At 39.2% G+C, this 13,086-nt stretch overlaps 1 long non-coding RNA gene across 1 annotated transcript in view; it reads right to left on the minus strand.

The window, feature by feature from the left end:
* Positions 1–297: 297 nt before the first annotated feature.
* LOC139035248 (uncharacterized) overlaps positions 298–13,086 on the minus strand; it is a 128,437-nt gene continuing 115,648 nt past the window's right edge. Inside the window, exon 2 of the long non-coding RNA XR_011487896.1 lies at positions 298–587. This is a non-coding gene — a long non-coding RNA (uncharacterized lncRNA). The remainder of the gene's footprint in view (positions 588–13,086) is intronic.

The following is a 13,086-nucleotide window of genomic DNA, read 5'->3' on the forward strand; positions in this document are numbered from 1 at the left end:
AAAGTGCCAAAATTTCCCCTTTATTTGCAATATATTTTGGTTGTGTTTATTTTTATCATCACAAGACTCTTTCTAGTATGCCTAAGCTGAACCCAGTATAAGTGGCAAGCATTCTTAGCAGGGACAGACAAGAGCAGAATGTTTTATTATGCATTTAAGTAACTGCTTCTCTTTGTCTAATCTTCTAACAATAAACTGACCCTCTTCTATTTACATAAGTGTCTCATCTGCTTATTTCCTTTTGATTTCTTCATTTTTAAAATATATAGAGAGAAGTGAATAAAATAACTAAAGGTATAAAAAAAAAGATAACATTTTATATTCTGAGTGAAAAGTTCAGACTTATTAACCAGGAAATAATGAGTAACTTAACGAAAGAGAGTAAAAGATCAGAAATGTGAGCCCAGAGGCTACTCCCATGCAAAGATGGAAAAGCCGTCACCAATCACCCTTCATGAAGGTGCTGACAGGGATGATAATGCTGGACTACGAGCTTGAAAAGAATGTCAGCAAGGTCATCATGGAAAGCTTGATTCTTGTATCAACCAAGTAAGACCTCTTGTTTTCATTCATGATCACCAACTTAACTGTAGATATAAATAAAAAATAAGTATAAATCAACCTAAATTTGTACTCACTTCTATAAAAATCATCAAAGTACATTCACTACTGATGATGAATTTATCACCAGCAAAGCCCATTGCTACGGCTTCCCACGTGGCACAGTGGTAAAGAATCCACCTACCTGCCAATGCAAGAGACAGATGCAAGAGACATAGTTTCGATCCCAGTCGGGAAGATCCCCTGGAGAAGGAAATGGCAACCCACTCCAGGATTCCTGCCTGGAGAATCCCATGGACAGAGGAGCCTGGCGGGCTACAGTCCATAGGGTCTCAAAGAGTGGTACACGAGCACCAGCATCAAAGCCCGCTGCAGTCCCTGGGAAAAAGAAGATGGAATCTAGGTGAGAAGGTTTAACCCTTTCTTTTGTGCTTCGTCTAGCTCCACTTGCCTGCAGGGGGCTGTGGTCAGACGCCACACACCTGACACATCAGGTTAGAGTTTCCAGCCAGAGACGCTGCCGGACACTTCCATTCAAGATGGCAGAAGCGCCCGGGGCAGAGCCGTGCCCAGCACTTCAGTCTGAAGAGCAGAGCCGTGAGGGAAGTGACTGCTGGAAAACTGCCCTTCCCTCCACAGACAACGGGAGGACTAACAAAAGTTCAGTAAAACTTAGGCGGACCAGCTGCACAAGCAGGAGAAAATGCCCCATGGAGTGTGACAGGAACAGTTTGGCTGCAGTCGGTTCCCAGGATAAGCTGACGGGTGCAACGTTCCACCCTTTCAGTTCTTGTTCAGATTCGGGAGAAGCTAAAAATTCAGGGAATTTTAACGGAGAGAGAAGCCTGACTAACTTTTGGTCAAGACAAAGCAGAGGGCATGAAATGGACAGTTGAGAGCAATCAGTCAGCAGGAATGAAAACCTTCTCTCCTCCAGCAAATGTGGTTTCTCTATTCTGAACCGGACCACGATGGACAGGGGCTCCTGCCAGTTCTATAGACCAAACCCAATTTTACCAACACCAGCTCCTCCGGCAATCGGAGACTTTCACTAAGCAGAAGGCACTCCCTTTGAAACACTGTCACCGGCAAAGCTCATTAACAATTCCTGGGAAACAGAATGTGGGTAATAAAGTCTAACCTATTTTTCCCTTTGTGCTTTCTAGTTTCACTGGCTCATAAGGCCAGGCCAGGCCCAGAGGCCTCCCAGCTGGTACTTCAGGTCTGAGTCCATACCGCAAAATGGCGGCCGACACCTCAGCTGGCAGACCGCGCTCTGCTCGGGACACTCAGTTCAACATGGCGGCAGCCGGCCGTGCGCAGAAACTGCACTGGGCACTGCAATCTTGAGCATAAGCAGAGCAGCTGTTCCCACCTGCAAGAGCTCCACCCCTCCCCCTGCTGATGAAACCCTTATAAAGCAGCCCCACCCACAGCCTGTCCGGAGAGCACCTGCTAAAGAGCAGCAGCTTGTGCCTATCCATTGTTTGATGAGAGAGTAAAACTTCCTGTTGCTTCTGAACTGAACTCCTCCCCCTCCTACTAGTGAGAGTGACACCAGGCAGGAGGACCCTTGCTGGGGACTGACTCAAAACGGTCAGTGACAAATTTACAGACACATCTCTGACACAAATTTCATGACAATGACTTATTAACTCATCTCAGATTTCTAAGACTCCTTCTTATTCATAACCTCGCTAATTAATTTCCCTATTTTTTCCATTCCTGTGAAGCAAAATTCTCCTGGCCTTCTCTGGTTGCCTTCACTTTCAGTTCCTCTGGATGACTCTGACTTTTGTCCAGTAATCTCAGAAGCTGTCACTGTCAATAGTAATTAGGAAACAGATGACAAGCCAAAATTAGGCAAATTGAGGTGAGTTAATAAAAGGTCCATTTTCAAAGGTATGGGCAAGATACATGGGGGGGTGGGGGGAATGCAGTGATGTGGTACCAGAAGGTTATGAGATCAGGCAATATTCTTAGGCCTGAAAAAGAAAAGGAACAGGAGTAATAAAACAACTTGGAGAAAGTGCTCCACAGAGAGGGTCACCTAAGAGGAAGGGTGACCTTCAGCAGAGGACAGTCTAACCATGGGAAACTGGTGAGGACTTTCTCCCAGCCTCCAGACCTCTTGTTGGTGTCTCATATTGGCAAAATCCAGCAGGAAACCTTAGCACAAAGAAAGACTGCTGATGGTCATTGTCAGGTCATTGTCCCAGGACACTGCATTGGGAAAGGGTGAAGAATGAATCTGGAGCATTAAATGTCATTATTGGTTAGCTGCAATCTGAGTCAATAAAATGCTTTTCATAGATAGTTTCCAGATCAAGCAAAATTTACTCAGGATTACAAAGAAAGAATTAGCATGTTAGAGAAGCAGCACATAGCTTTCAGTTCATATTGCAAAAGGTACTTAGTATGTGGGATCAGATTTTCATTCCAGGTAAATTCCTAGGAGGATTTCTGTAAATTTTTCAGGTTAAAAGTTAATCATGACTATGTTCATAAATTTGTCAAACAGCATGACTAACAGGGCATAAGAATCTTTATTAAATAAACCTCTTTCCTTTGCATATACAGCACAAACTCAGTGGGTTTCTGAACTGGAATGACGTCGCCCTTTCTGTTCCTTTGCTCCTTCCAACCTTGCTCTGTCCCTGCTCCCATTCCAGGTCACTGTTCAGCATACTAATGCCAAGCCTGCTTTTACCCGAAGTGCCTGTTTCGTATGCTGTCATATATATACTGCCAGTTGGAGCTCAGCCAGTGGAATTAAATGAAATGGTTTTCTGTCAGACTGAATACTAATTATGTCTTCATGCCGAAGCTAGGTCTGCATAATGACATCATTTGCAAGTAGGCTGGAAGTTGAAGCTCAGATACAGTTTGCTCTTATATTTATGGATGTAAGCAAAGTGGTTTTATGCTGTTTAATCTACCTGTTTTGTGTGAGAGTCTGCTTGTTTGATAGATTTGGCTTTGAAAATCTAAGGTTTTCTCTGGGTGATACTGTGGATTAAGTAAATTTTTTCATTGCCTAAATCAGTTGTCAAGGCTTCAAACCCACAACTAAGTGCCCTAGGGAAACCTTTGGGACACTACTTTTTTTTTTTTTTGGTATTGTCAAGAGCCTGAGATTCCCTTCAGGTCATGCATATATGCCTAGCATGATAAAATATCCGATTCTCTGAGACAGCTTGGTTTACGTCTGTTGGTTATTATCAAAACTTTCCCACTTTGTACAAAGTCTGCACTTTGAGCTCATCAGCCTGTCAGAAATAATAGTATCCTTCACCCTTCAAATAATGCCCACATGTCTTGCAGCATTTATTGTGTTCAATTAGCTAAATTACTCACAAATCCATGTTATGATGAGAATGAGTAGAACCCCTCCAAGGCCCTCATTTTTCTCTTGGCATTTTAATGGTCATTTTATAGGAATAACTGTCCTCATGGGAATAAAAAGATAAGAAGCAGATTAAACGTTAGGGAGGCCCACTGAGGACAAAAGTTCAGTTGAGGAGAAAACACACGATGTCCATTTAATTCAAAACATGCACAACAGAATCCTTTCTAGTTCAGGGCATCTTGCTAGGTATATGATGCATTGAAAGACTAACATGTGAATCCTACACCCCAACATCTTGTAATTATATGGAATCATGGAAACAGAATCGGGCAAGTTGTTAAGAGGTGTCATTTTTAAGTCAATCTGTATTAATAGAGGGGTGTAGCCTTGGAAAACCATTTAATGCTTGTGGTTATTGAATAATGGTGATATACTAAATGATCACCAGTTGATACAGGCTCTAAATTTATCTTCTCTTCCAAGACTGTAGTATGTTTGGATTGAAGTAATTCTTTTAAACTCTAAAGAATTTACTGTTATTATACAAACAGAATTGCTTCCTATTGCTGTCAGAAAACAGCCATTATCCCTGAGCATCATGACATGTTCTACTAATTTTTAGAATGGTAATAACAAGTTAGGAGCTCAAGAGTGGTGAGTTTTAACATAAATATTTGGCCTGTGATTTGAAAATACTTTTTCCCAATGAGTAATCTGTACTGTTCAACCAGCCCACAAATGTCCCTTATATGGCCTATATCTATGTTTAACTGAAAGCAAGTTTGTGTTCCTTTCCACTTTGTTATGTAGAAGCAGGCAAGAAGCAAAGTCAAACAAGCAAATGTCAACAAGTTTGAAGGCAGTGAAACACGAAGTCTGGGAACTCTGAGGTCAAGTCTCCAGACCAGTGCCCTGGGCACAGTGACAATCTACTACTGACTCTTTTGTCAAAAAATCCTTTATTTTGTTACCTTTTACCACTATAGCTACAAGGTATGACTCAATGTGACCCTTTTGAAGCTGAAAAAGCTCTGATCCTCTTAAGTTCATGTTCTGATGCACCTGGGGGAAAAAAAAATCTACTTTAGTAGCTGTGTTGGATAGTAATCCATCATGAGAGTGACCATTAGGAGGTCTTTAATTATACCATGTGTATTTGGTTTGATAAATAGCTTTTCCCCTTACACCTCAGAGTTTTAAAACCCATAGGTTCACTAGATTTCCTGAAAGAGGGGCCAAGATGCTGACCTGTGCTAGTAAGCTCCTTGAAACTTGTACAAACATGATATGTACAATTGTGTTCTATTCTGGTGTCCTTGCCATAAAAGGAAGTTTTTTAGAAGTGAAAATATCTTCCAGAGAGAACTGGCCAACAAATAGGAAGCCAGATCAAATGGGTAATGGTTCATTATCAAAGGCTATCTGAAAACATGACTCACCTCCAAATATTTCAAGATCCAACAAATAGAAATCAAAAGATCAGAGTAAGAAAAATCTTTCTGATCTTTTGTACTATCCTATGATGGCATGAACTATTTGGGAAAACATGTTTCCCTTCCACACTGCTCCAGAAATAATTTAAGGTCATATTCAAGGATAAATGGAATATTGGGGATTTCCATGAATTAAGTGTAGACAAGAATATATAGGAGAGAGTATGCTCCTAGTGGTTCCATAATCATATGTCAAGGTGGTGTAGAAGGAGGTTATATATAGAAGGTTGAACTAAGTGATTCAGAAGAGCAGAGTCAAAAGTGATTTAAAACTCTAGACCAACTATCTTACCCAGATGCAGAAAATCTTTCTACAAGAATTCTGAAACAAGATCATCGATACTAGTCTATATTGTTTGATGTTAACCTTTCTGGTCAGTACTTCTTGGGGCAGTCTGTTCTTTTAAGAGATAATCATTATTGATAAAAGTTCTTTAAATTGAGCTAAAATCTAATTCTGTTTAATTTCTCAATTCTGAGCTTTATAGCCACTGGAATGGCCCAGATGAAACCTATCCCTTTCTAACATCAGTCCTTCCAAATAACTGGAGGCAGCTCCTATGAATCTTCTCTTGCACAACAGTAAAGAACATGGGCTTTGAAGCAAAGTAGATTTTGGTCTGAATCTTCTATTTAAAACACAATAGCTTTTTAAGAAATCTCCACACTGTTTTCCATAGTGGCTGTACTAATTTGCATTCCCACCAACAGTGTAAGAGGGTTCCCTTTTCTCCACACCCTCTCCAGCATTTATTGCTTGTAGACTTTTGGATAGCAGCCATCCTGACTGGCAGTGTAATGGTACCTCATTGTGGTTTTGATTTGCATTTCTCTGATAATGAGTGATGTTGAGCATCTTTTCATGTGTTCGTTAGCCATCTGTATGTCTTCCTTGGAGAAATGTCTGTTTAGTTCTTTGGCCCATTTTTTGATTGGGTCATTTATTTTTCTGGAGTTGAGCTGGAGGAGTTGCTTGTATATTTTTGAGATTAATCCTTTGTCTGTTGCTTCGTTTGCTATTATTTTCTCCCAATCTGAGGGCTGTCTTTTCACCTTGCTTATAGTTTCCTTTGTTGTGCAAAAGCTTTTAAGTTTCATTAGGTCCCATGTGTTTATTTTTGCTTTTGTTTCTAAAATTCTGGGATGTGGGTCATAGAGGATCCTGCTGTGATTTATGTCGGAGAGTGTTTTGCCTATGTTCTCCTCTAGGAGTTTTATAGTTTCTGGTCTTACATTTAGATCTTTAATCCATTTTGAGTTTATTTTTGTGTATGGTGTTAGAAAGTGTTCTAGTTTCATTCTTTACAGGTGGTTGACCAGTTTTCCCAGCACCACTTGTTAAAGAGGTTATCTTTTTTCCATTGTATATCCTTGCCTCCTTTGTCGAAGATAAGGTGACCATAGGTTCGTGGATTTATCTCTGGGCTTTCTATTCTGTTCCATTGATCTATATTTCTGTCTTTGTGCCAGTACCATACTGTCTTGATGACTGTGGCTTTGTAGTAGAGTCTCAAGTCAGGCAGATTGATTCCTCCAGTTCCATTCTTCTTTCTCAGGATTACTTTGGCTATTCGAGGTTTTTTGTATTTCCATACAAATTGTGAAATTATTTGTTCTAGTTCTGTGAAAAATACCGTTGGTAGTTTGATAGGGATTGCATTGAATCTATAGATTGCTTTGGGTAGTATAGCCATTTTGACAATATTGATTCTTCCAATCCATGAACACAGTATATTTCTCCATCTGTTTGTGTCCTCTTTGATTTCTTTCTTCAGTGTTTTATAGTTTTCTATGTATAGGTCTTTTGTTTCTTTAGGTAGATATACTCCTAAGTATTTTATTCTTTTTGTTGCAATGGTGAATGTTATTGTTTCCTTAATTTCTCTTTCTGTTTTCTCATTGTTAGTGTATAGGAATGCAAGAGATTTCTGTGTGTTAATTTTATATCCTGCAACTTTACTGTATTCATTGATTAGCTCTAGTAATAAGCTGGAAATAGAACTGCCATATGACCCAGCAATCCCACTTCTGGGCATACACACCGAGGAAACCAGATCTGAAAGAGATACATGCACCCCAATGTTCATCGCAGCACTGTTTATAATAGCCAGGACATGGAAGCAACCTAGATACCCATCAGCAGACGAATGGATAAGGAAGCTGTGGTACATATACACCATGGGATATTACTCAGCCATTAAAAAGAATTCATTTGAATCAGTTCTAATGAGATGGATGAAACTGGAGCCCATTATACAGAGCGAAGTAAGCCAAAAAGATAAAGACCATTACAGTATACTAACACATATATATGGAATTTAGAAAGATGGCAATGATAACCCTACATGCAAAACAGAAAAAGAGACTCAGATGTATAGAATAGACTTGTGGACTCTGGGAGAAGGCGAGGGTGGGATGTTTCAAGAGAACAGCATCGAAACATGTATATGGGTGAAACAGATCACCAGCCCAGGTTGGGTGCAGGAGACAAGTGCTCGGGCCTGGCGCACTGGGAAGACCCAGAGGGATCGGGTGGAGAGGGAGGTGGGAGGGGGGACCAGGATGGGGAATACATGTAAATCCATGGCTAATTCATTTCAATGTATGACAAAAACTACTGTAATGATGTAAAGTAATTAGCCTCCAACTAATAAAAATAAATGGAGAAAAAAAATAAAACACAATAGCTACAAAACAAAACAAATAAACAAGCATGATAGCTTTTGCTTTTGGACGAATTACTTAAATGCTCTGAGTTTGTTTCCTCAATTTTAAATATGAAAATCCTATTTACCTAAACAGGTTATTGTGAACTTTTATTCTGAGGAGATCCCTCAGAAATTTTTTTTCCCCCCCATACCACATAGCATGTGGAACTTCCCTGACCAGGGATCAAACCAGTGACCCCTTCATTGGAAGCACAGTCTTAACCACTGGACCATCAGCGAAGTCCAACTTTTTTTTTAAGTGATATAGGGGATTCCCCTGGCAGTCCAGTGATTAGGAGTCCATTCTAATACTGGAGGATGCAGGTTCAATCCCTGTCCAGGGAACTAAGATTTCACATACCACCTAGTATAGCCAAAAAAATAAAAAATATTTAAATTAAGAATATTAGATAAGTATAATCTTGGCATATAATATATATTCAATTAATTTCCTCTCATACCTCTTGATCCTCAGAATCTGACGTTTTCCTCCAATGGCCTGTATTCCAGATTCCTTATGATCATATCACAGTGCATTAAGTTCACTACAATTCTAAATTCTACAGGATACCAGATCTTTTTATAGGTGAAATATAGACATTTACATTGTGGTTTTTGCCTCTTTGTGAGTCAATGCCTCTATTTATGTGTGTGTGTGCATGTGCACTCAAATGTGTGTTCGACTGTGCAACCCCATGGACTATAGCCCACCAGTTTCTTCTGTCCATGGAATTTTCCAGGCAAGAATACTGGAGTGGGTTGCCATTTCCTACCCAGGGGAGCTTCCTCTTTATATAGTAAATATTATATAATGCTGTCTTTACTATCGCTAAAAAGATTAATAGAAAATTAATCTATATACAAAAAATAATTTCAAAAAATTAATATCCTAAGTGTAATATGAGACATTTTAAGTTGATACATAATAAAATAATGTGTATTTCATTATTTAAATACTTTCACAAGACTACAACGGCAGGCACAACAGAAAAGAGATTTGTGATCTATATATGTATTCCATAAATGCACTAATTTCAAGTGCCAGCTGATAGTTGATACAGGAGCAAATAGTGAAGCCACCAGTGACATAATTTTTTGAAATTGTAAACAGCCCCTGGTAAAGTTCTGAATAAAAACCAAAGAACAATCTTTCCACATAGTAGTTATACACCTGGAAAAAATAATACCCTGCAGAAACATTTTAGGATTAATGCTATGTGAAATTAGGTTTTAAGCTTAGATGATTATAAACAACTTTTACTTATCTTGCAGGACATTTGAAGGTCATAAATGATACAGGACAATGCCTTGAAGGTTTGACCTGCCTTGTGCATTGTAATGTATCTGGCATTGCTGGCCAGTAATACTGACCATACAAGAAGCATTGGGAAAATTTAAAAATATATTAATAAATACACCCCCAGATTGCCAAAACCCCTCCATTAAGAGTTACTATTTGAAGGGTACCAGAGCTATCTGAGTCATTTTTTTTTTTAAAGAAGCAGCTATGTTATCATTTTGGTGACCTATCTGGCAAGTTTTAAATTTTGAACCCATGCTACTTCTTTCAGGAATGTCCTTGATTTTACTCCTTAAAATAAGCCATATCTATCATACTTAGGTAATTTACATTAAAACCAAATTCTTTATCTTATATTTTTGCTAAATTTTATTTTCTTTATTTCACTTTATCTTTTCAGTCAATCATTTTGCATCTTGATTCTGGCATATTATATCATCTCTTCTTGGTTTCCATCACCTGCAAATTAAGTAAATATCTCTCATCTGTCTTTATCCAACTTGCTAGTGAAAATGAGAAATCAGACCAATGAATGACAGCATTTTATGGAACTTGACTAGAAATTTCCCTCTGTGTTGACATAGCTGATGACACATTACCTTTTTATTAATAACTATTATAGCTAAAAGAGATTTATGACACATGTGGTCAACAGCCTTGCTAAACCTAAGATAAATTATATTCCTGTATTATGTATTTCTCTTAGAAATAAATTATGTATTTTCCTTCCATGTGAAATTAGTAACATTACTAATATTACTATCTACTTCTAATTTTAGGGCAAAATGCCTACACAGTGAGCCTGAAGTACTAATAATGCATCTTTCTAAATTATTTCACATGCTTAAGTTTAATAATAAGAATTCTGACATAAATATACACAGTTTTAAAACATTACTCTATTAGTTTAGCTGCTACAACAGCTAGACTCTGACATCTCAGCTGTCTCATGTGATAGAAGGGCATTTCTTGCTCAAAGTTGAGTCTGAGGTAGGGATTGCAGGGTTCTGCTTCACTTCTGATTCAGGCAGCCAGATTAACCCATGTCATTTTCAATACACAGGACCCAAGCTCACTCTGAATACTCACAAACATCCAATAAAGCAAGGGAAAAGAGAGCAGAATGTCATGGAGCAAATTTTTATGGGTCAGGTCAGAAAGTGGCACATATCACTTCTGTCCACATTTCACTAGCTAGAACTCACCTGGTCACACCTAAGTCTAAGGAAGCCCGGGAAATAGAATCTTGCTGTTTGACTAGAAGGAAATGGATTTTGGTGAACTAGTAGATATCTCTGCCAATTTATTCTTAGAACTGCACTAGAGAGTTTCCTTCTCTGAGCCCCCATGTTTCAGGTGGCCCTACATTTTGGAATGCCTTCCAGAAAATATTCTAAGTCACCCTCCTGTGCCTAGGACTAGCCAGGGGCAGCAGTGTTCTCCGGGCAGCTAATCTAGAGCCTAGACCTGGTGCCATGTGTGTCCCTTTCACTGGAAGCATCAACCTCAAAAAATTTTAAGTCCCATTCTAGAAGCTGGACCTGCCAAAGCTAATAGTGCTTTTCAGGTGTGGTGCCCTGTGTGAATACCAGGAGCTATGTAGGCTGTAGTCCCTGCTTCTCCACTTCAGGGTATTCTTAGATCCTATACCAGACTCTGGGGTTGAGTAGATGTTCAACCGAGATGGTTCTGACACATCGGTTTAGGACAGTTTTTATCCAAGCCAGCATGCTGGACAAGCTCAGCGCTCTGGGCTATGATGGTCTGCTGTTGGCCCTTGGACATGGGTCCTGTGGGGAGATCCCTGAATGGATCCTCACCCCTCTGTGTTGGACCTCCACTTTATATAGCACCAAGTACAGCATGGATGCCAGCACCCAATATTTACTCTTGGGACTCCCCTCATAAGCATCCAAGGAGGTCACCAACCCTCTTCACAAATTTTGAACCATATTCAAGGTAATCTATGGGGGGTGATTGCGCATAATTCTTCTAAAGGTGATGAGACATTTATTCCACAATGCCATGAGGGCTTCTTGATTAATGTCCTTTGGTCTCCAATCAATGTGGTAAGGTTGTGCTCTTCTGAGTCAGACTTCCTGCTGGATGAAGGATTCCTTGCAGAATGGAATCATTCTCCTTGCTTTGAACACTAAATCCTTGCCTCTCCACTGGTGACAGTGTTTAGAAGGCAGGGGTTTGGGCAACACTGAATAAGATCACATCCTAAGAATGTAGTGATTACTGCCTAAAGTAGTCAAGAGAAGATGTAGTTGGAGATGTATTATTTTATATTTGAAATCACAAATTTAACATGACCAGAAAATGGATTATTGTTTATATTTTCCTTTACATTCTGGATAATATTCATCTCTGTGTTCATTATCAGTGAAGCATAGTAGCAACTCTTGTGTCATTAGGAACCAATATTCATGGGCTGCACAAGGGACGATGCAATAGCATGGGTAATGATGCAACCAGCATTAAATAAATGGTCTTCAGGAACTTCAGAAGCAAGAAGATACATACTGTTTCTGTGCAAACAGAATTCTAAAACCATGGTATTGTGAACAGTATTATTACTACTTTTTTCTTTTAGTGATAGATATGAAGTTAGACAGGCTTCCCAGGTGGCACTGGTAAAGAACCCGCCTGCCAATGCAGGAGGCATAAGGGATGTAGGTTCAATCCCTAGGTCAGGAAGATTCACTGGGGGAGGGCATGGCAACCCAATTCAGTATTCTTGCCTGGAGAATCCTCATGGACAGAGAAGCCTGGCAGGCTATAGTCGCAAAAAGTCAGACAGGACTGAAGCAACTTAGCATGCACACATGAAGTTAGCCAGGAATGATGCATTTGACAATGAATTGTATTGACCCATAGATCAATTTGGGGAATATGTTCATATAAACAGGTTTAATTCTTCACATCCATGACTATAGGATGTTCAAAAATTTATACAGATCTATAATTTCTTTCAATGATATTCTGCAGTTTTAAGTACATGCTTTGTGTTAAATTTTTTCGGTAAGAATTTGGGGGTTTGGTGCTCTTTAAATGGAAGCATTTTCTAATTTGATTGTTCATTGCTAGTGTACAGAAATATAATTGATATATGATTACTTATTTTGTGCCCCACACCCTTGCTGGATTTATTACGTATTTTGTATATGATGGTACTTGTTTTCAGTGTTCGAGTAGACAGTTTATAACTCTGCCTTAGTCTTTACTTCCTGCTTGTACAAAGCCTCAAGTCAGCCAAAGGTGAGAGTCTGGGATCTTCTCAGGTTTTTTTCTCAATGTGTGCATAGCCCTGCACATGCTCTTAGCTGTGAATATGTACGTGGCCTTGTAGATTCCCAGGAATATATTAAAGCTCCTTAAAGCTCTTAAGGATATCTTATTTAAGTTTTCTCTTTTAAGTTTTTTGATTAGCAGCTGCAATGATACACATTTGCTGATTTTTTTTTTAATAAAATGCCCTCTGGGCAGCTCACATGAAAAGAACTCCAAGTCAAGTCAAATAATACAAGAATGGAGCTTTTCCAAAATGGTCAAATTGCGGCAGATCTGTAAGAAAGGGGTTTTGAGGTGTACCAAACTCATTATTCCACCTTCTGCTAAGTTGCCGGTTTTCACATCTAATATAATTGCTTTTTAAGACTATTATTGAGC

Source organism: Odocoileus virginianus, chromosome 1 (genome assembly GCF_023699985.2).
Source record: "Odocoileus virginianus isolate 20LAN1187 ecotype Illinois chromosome 1, Ovbor_1.2, whole genome shotgun sequence".
Lineage (NCBI taxonomy): Eukaryota > Metazoa > Chordata > Mammalia > Artiodactyla > Cervidae > Odocoileus > Odocoileus virginianus.